The sequence below is a fragment of the Melanostigma gelatinosum genome, assembly GCF_949748355.1.
Source record: "Melanostigma gelatinosum genome assembly, chromosome: 17".
Taxonomy (NCBI): domain Eukaryota; kingdom Metazoa; phylum Chordata; class Actinopteri; order Perciformes; family Zoarcidae; genus Melanostigma; species Melanostigma gelatinosum.
The window spans coordinates 4,914,601-4,920,953 of NC_136650.1; positions in this window are offsets into that span (position 1 = coordinate 4,914,601).

Consider the following 6,353-nt stretch of genomic DNA (forward strand, 5'->3'; position numbering starts at 1 on the left):
TAGATTGAAGAAGTGTTCAGATTTAAAAAATAACCATGACTCTCTCACTCACGTTTCCACCATTGTCTTCCGGCAACAAGTCACCCCTCGCGAGATCAGAACGGGACTTCCTCTTTAGCGAGACTTGGTTAGACACAAACAGACAGGGCCAAGAACACTTATTATTTCTCTGTAGGGTGTACACATATACATACATATGTGTATGTAGATTTCACCCTGTTACTGTTGTTAATAATAACAACAGCACTCATAAACAGTTTTATAACGGTTGATTTATTACTTGTTATTACTTATTACTGGTATATGTATTTACATAAACACATGCTTTAATACTCAGACTCTGCGTATAATGAGCAGAGCTTGCCTACAAGCTCTGGACTTCAACAGGAACAGGATGGTAAGAAAAATGTTTGTACATTCATGTGAAAAATTCATGAAGATAATGCACCATTATACCAAAAATTATATTTGTTTTGTGGAAACTCAAAAACTATTTTTGTTTGTTAGATATGAAACATGGAGTCTTTAACCCTCTTAAAGCGAGAGAATGTTTTGTTTTTGAATAAGAAACCATTCATATTTACAGTATACTGGCATATATAAACATATGTTTTGTAAGTAGCTTATTAATCTGTGTGACTTCCATGTTTTTAATTTGTCTCCCAGGTTCAATGCATTTAGCTGGGTTTGAACACGTACACTATATGGCCCAAACATAGCACATGTCATCTAACATTTAATTCCAAGACAATGGGCTTCAACAAGCGGCAACAACAGTCCCTGTTCTTCAGGTTTCAGACTTTGCACCAGATTTTGGAGCCTGTCTGCAGGAATTTGCTCTGATTCAAACACAAGAGCATTGGTGGACTAGATAAAGCATGATAAAATGCCCTCTAGGGTGCCTTTCCATTTGAGAAAACGTAATATAGCGCTGTCTTGTGTGCCCTTCTAGTGGAGAAAACGTGATGCAAAGCCCCCTTCCAGTAGAGAAAACGTGATATAGTGTTGTCTTGAGTGCCGTTCTAGTGGAGAAAAAGTGATGCAGTGCACGCTAGGGTGCCCTTAAATGAAGAAAATGTAATGGAGTGCCATCTAGGGTTCACTTTCAGTAAAAAAAAAAAACGTGATAAACTGCCATAGGGTGCCCTTCCAGTGGAGATAGTGCGACAAAGTGCCCTTTAGGGTGGCTGTAAAATTGCAAATGCCAATCCGCCAGTGCACAAAAACATGAGTGAGGTCCAACACTGATGTTGAGCGATGAGGTCTGACTCATAGTGGCCGGTCCATTTCATCCAAATGTGTTGGATGGAGTTGAAGTCAGAGCTCTCGATCAACTTCTTCCACACCATACTCAAGAAAACATGTCTTGGCTTTGTGCAAAGGGTCATCGCCACATTGAAGCAGGGAAAGGATTTCTCTGAACCGCTGCCACACAGTTGGAGGAACACTATTGTCTAAAATATACTTTTTTTCCTGTAGCATTAAGATTTGCCTACATCTGATCAAAGCGATATAGCACAGATCATAAAAAACAGCCCCAAACCCCAAATACATGAACATATACTTTTGGCCATATGGTGCTCAAATCGGGGACATATTACTGGTAGGTGTGTGTCATTGGCATTCTCTGCTGGCGCTTCAGAGAAGTTAGCCTGCTGTCCAACTCGTCCATGAAGCCTTCGTCCACTAACTCGCTGTCCACCTCCTCTCCCTCAGCCTCTATGGGCAGGAACACATGAAGCTGAGTGCGAGCTGGACTGGTGGCGGCAGAGGAAGCAGCAGCAGCCAGAGCGGGGCGTTCACTGCAGCCCGGGAGACAAGGCCTCCCAACGACAGACAAAGGCTCTCCCTGAGACGACGAGTTGCGATACTGCGTCACCAAAGGCCGGAGGTCACCCTGCACCATCTCTGAGCTCAGGGAGGGGTTGTGCGAATGGCGCCTCACTCTCGGCTTTGAGCCGGGCTGGATGGCCTGGGAGAAGTGAATATAGGCCGGTCTGCTGCAGCTTTGGACCTGCTGGCGGTTCTGCTGCTGACGAGGCTGGCTGGTCATGGGTGGGCGGTAGGTCTTGCAGGGGAGCGGGACTGATGACTTGTAAAATGGAGGAGGCGGGGGTCTCTTTTGTACAACACTGGGGCGACGGTCGCCAGAGAATCCCTCGAATAAGACGTTCTCATCTGGGGTGAGGAGGGACGGCTCACTGAGGCTGGGGAGACAGTAATGGGGTTTTTATTAGTCATAAAAAACATTTTCAGGAATATTATGTTGATAACAAGCCATGCCAGCAGCTCTGTGAGGCTGTACTTAGGCCCAGCAGTGCTTTCAAGGTATGCAGGAGTTTGCTAAAACAATGCTGTATAAAAAACCACAAATGTCAACCTCATGGTGATGTTGGAGGAAAAAGTCTGGGGATCCCCAAAGTCAGAGAGATTCATCCTCTGGGAACCATGAATATCTGTACCAAATTCAGATTTTTAAAGCCAATCCATTCAAGAGTTGTTTTGTCTTCCTCTTCCTCCTCATCTATTTGATGGTTATTCAAAACCTGCTCTCCTTGGGTGAGCGGGTTTGTGTGTGTGTTTCAGAGCCTCAAACGTGTGTGTTAGTGTCTGTGTCTCACTCGGGTTTCTCACCCCCCACTGAGTGAAGCCAGTGTGGGTGCTGCATCAGGCGACGGATCGGCTTCCACACCTGAGATTTATGACACACTGGTCGACGGCCTTCTGTCGTCACAGCAAACCATCAGGGGGGGGGGGGGGCGGCGTAGAAGTGGCCTACATTATGCTATCAAATTTTGGACGTGTCAGAGAGGAAGCAATTACACTGTAATTCCAGTCAAGCGTTGAACCTTTGACAGGCACTTTTGCTGATATGAATAGAGAGACGGTGGACGACGGGAGAGCGGAGATGACATACAGGTGATTAATCACATTCAAACGTGCGGTGACGAGGCTGCGCGGTCAGCACCTGGTGTCGCACGCCTTTGTTTGGTGTTGTTTCTTAAAGACGGTTTTATTTTGCCAGTTTATGTTTGTTATGACATTTAATACACATTGCACATAAATATAATGTAAATGTGCTCAGTGAAACCAGGTCTGCTTATTTTTATTGCCCAAAATCACAAATGTGCCTCAAGAGTGCTCATCAGTCTGTACCTATCACAACATCCTTCATCCTTATACACTCAGTTTGGATAGGGAGATGCTCCAGACGAACAAATAATGAATACAATAATAATAAGAGAGTAATAAAGTAGTCTTTAACAATGAAAGGTCCTGTTTGATACTTAAGATATTCTCTAAAATCTTCCTCTATGAACTCAAACAGCCACAGTTTGTGGAAAGTTTTATTTTCAGGCTTAACATTAGTTACAGCGCTGCGGAGTCTTGCTCTATCTCTCTCTCTCACACATCAAATTTACTTTAAAATCAACACTTACACATAAAGGTTTACTCGATTATGGGTCCATAAATGTGGTCAACACACGTCTCTCACTCGATCCCTCTCGGTTTCTTTGTCTGTTCTCATCGTAGCTCTGGTGGCTTAACTATCTGTCCTACTGGAGAGCATTTACTGATTTTGTTTCTTTACATTTTATCTGCGGACTTCACAATAGTTGTGCAGAATAAGCATGAATAAGGACAGTAAAGTCATCCGTTTTGTGTCCATTGTCCTCCCTAAAGCCGGTCAGCTAAAGTTTGCAAAAGATTTATGTCACGGTTAAAGAAAAAAAGACAGGATGGATAAGCACTCACAGCTGTGCAACATGTATGAAGCTGGAAACAGCAGTGGGAACAGAAAGCCTTGCACCAGCACCTCTAAAGCAACAACAGTGCTGTGTGTGTTGAGCCTAAAGCCAGGTTTCCATGTTATGAAGGCGGTTCTCTTTTAACTATTAGATAAAACACCAAGTGATAGTTGAAAAAACCCAATTTGTTGTTGAACAAAACTGCATATTTCTGCTAATTTAAACAAAGATAGGAGCTGGAAATGACTTATGTCTGTGTGGAATTTTCACGATGTGAAACGAAATGTAAGTGTTACATCAGTTATATTTGTCTGTGTTGATGTTACATTATATGTTACATGATATTATGTTACATTATATATATATTACATTTCTATAGAAAAAGAAAACATGATTATAGTTTTGGAAGTGAAATACATTTGGAACTGGAGAAACAAATATGTTTTCACCCAGATCGTTTGAAGAGTCTTTGAGGCGTCTGGAGATGAACTTAACAACAGCAGTACATGTTGTGAATAACAGGGGATGTTAAAAAAAAAAGCCAAGAAGAAAAGGACTTTTCCAAAGAAACAGGCGCTTGGCTCAGTGACTCCGATGTAAACCAGGGCTCCATATGAGGTGAGCCCACCTGGTTCTTCAGCTGAATTGTGATGTGCAGCTCACCTGAGACGAGCCGTGCTGCTCCGCCTGCGAGGCCCCTCGGCTGTAGCTACCAGCGAGGGCAGCCTCACAGGGGTCCTGGTCCCCCTGGCTCCTCCTGCTGCGGGTGGAGGGTGCACAGAGCTGGGGAGCGGGTAGGTCTGAACCAAAGCTCTGCCCTTCTGGACGGCCCTCCCATGCCACCTTCCACTGATGTCCAAACCCAGGCAGAGCACGGCCGTCGGGGGCGCAGCCCCAGCGGTGCCACTCATTGGTCTCTGTGCCACACCTGTAGGAGGCTGGGGTGGGGGGGTGGAGAAGTTACCTGAAAATGTCCTCAGACAGTTAAACTAGAAACTGGTTTATCCTGCCTCACATGGACGGCCCCCGACAAAAGACGAGACGAGAGATAGCGAGCAAAGTGGACAAAGATCTAGATCTGTTTGAGTCTGTAGACATGCAGGGGGCCGGATGCTTAGGCGATCATACCGCTCCACCTGTGGGCAGCTGACGCCATCAATGATGCATCTCCATCAATGATGCATGGCTGGAGCTGGTCAGGTGAATACCACCTACTTTGCCTCCTCTCCCCCAGGTCAGCTTACAGCCGCAGGGAGCAGCTGGTAAACAGGCAGAGCACAGCGAGCGTTGGGCTGAGCAGGAAAAGCAGATGTGATACAATGACTTTCAAATAAAATCAACTATATTATTTATTTTTGTCAAATGTGGGTAACTTTTGGGGTACAGTACGGGGGGAACAAAACAGTTTCCTTTCTGTACCTCCCACAGTTTTGATCGCATGTTAGAACTGCAGATAAATACTTGATGAATTGTGCAGAATATCAGTGTTAACATTTTAACCCAAAACCTCAGTTCGTTTTTTCGGTACTATACACTGTCACACGGTTATCAAATGTTATGGTCCCCTTACAGGAGAGAACACCATGTTACTGTAATGCCAAATAAGCATATGTTTACTACCATTTTGACTCTCAGGTACCATTGGAAGTATTTGTATTCTAAAATCTTTAAACCAAAATACTTTAGACCGTGTGATCGTGTTAAACTTGGAATCATAAGATGGGATAAGCCTTTCTTTTGTCCTAGAACGAGAAGTTATCATGGAGTTATCAAATCGCATTGGGACTTAACACAATTTTAGACTATTTCAAGGAACTGATATCAAAAGCTTTCAGAAAATGAAGAGCAGCAAGACTGGCAGTCCTAATAAATCCAGATATTTATAAAGCCAACTTTCCGTCAGTGCATAAACTTTTTAAGAATGAACCTTTATTGCTCTATGACAATATCAGTTTCTATTGGCCGGAAGCTAACATGGGTGGGAGTAACTGACACTGGGCTGGTTTTACTGGTGCAATTCGTCACCATTTGTAGATGTGCACTTTTTAATAACAGAACAATATCATTTCTAGCACATTATTTTGCATATGTATGAGGGAGTGGCACTTACAGAATCACTGCGCTAAGTCACCAGTATTAATACAAATACTATTTAGTAACGAGTTTACAGGTTTAGTGTGTTGCTGACAAACTGTTTACAGTGTTTTAGTACAGAGTGCCGCTCAGGTAAGACGACACCAAACTGGCCCACATTCAGCCTCCTTCAGTCGGGCTCTTCCGTATCACCTTCTTGCATCCGGGGCTGGACCTCCTCCAGGGTTGACAGCCAAAACCTGCGAGTGTGACCCAGCAGCAGACACATTGCACCTTTCCCCTTAATTGCAGCTGGACTGGTTTCAGAGCGGCGCACTGAAGCCAGTCAGCTGGCTCAGGTGTTTGCTTTTTTGAATGGACTGCTCAGTGCTATATATAATAAGTATAATAAGCAGCGGTTTGTCCTGAGCCAGTAAAACGGTCTTCATGTTTTCTTGATATACTCTGCACATACTGTAACTTAAATTTGATTATGTAAAATGTTAAAGTGTAGTTCTACTTTAAACTCCT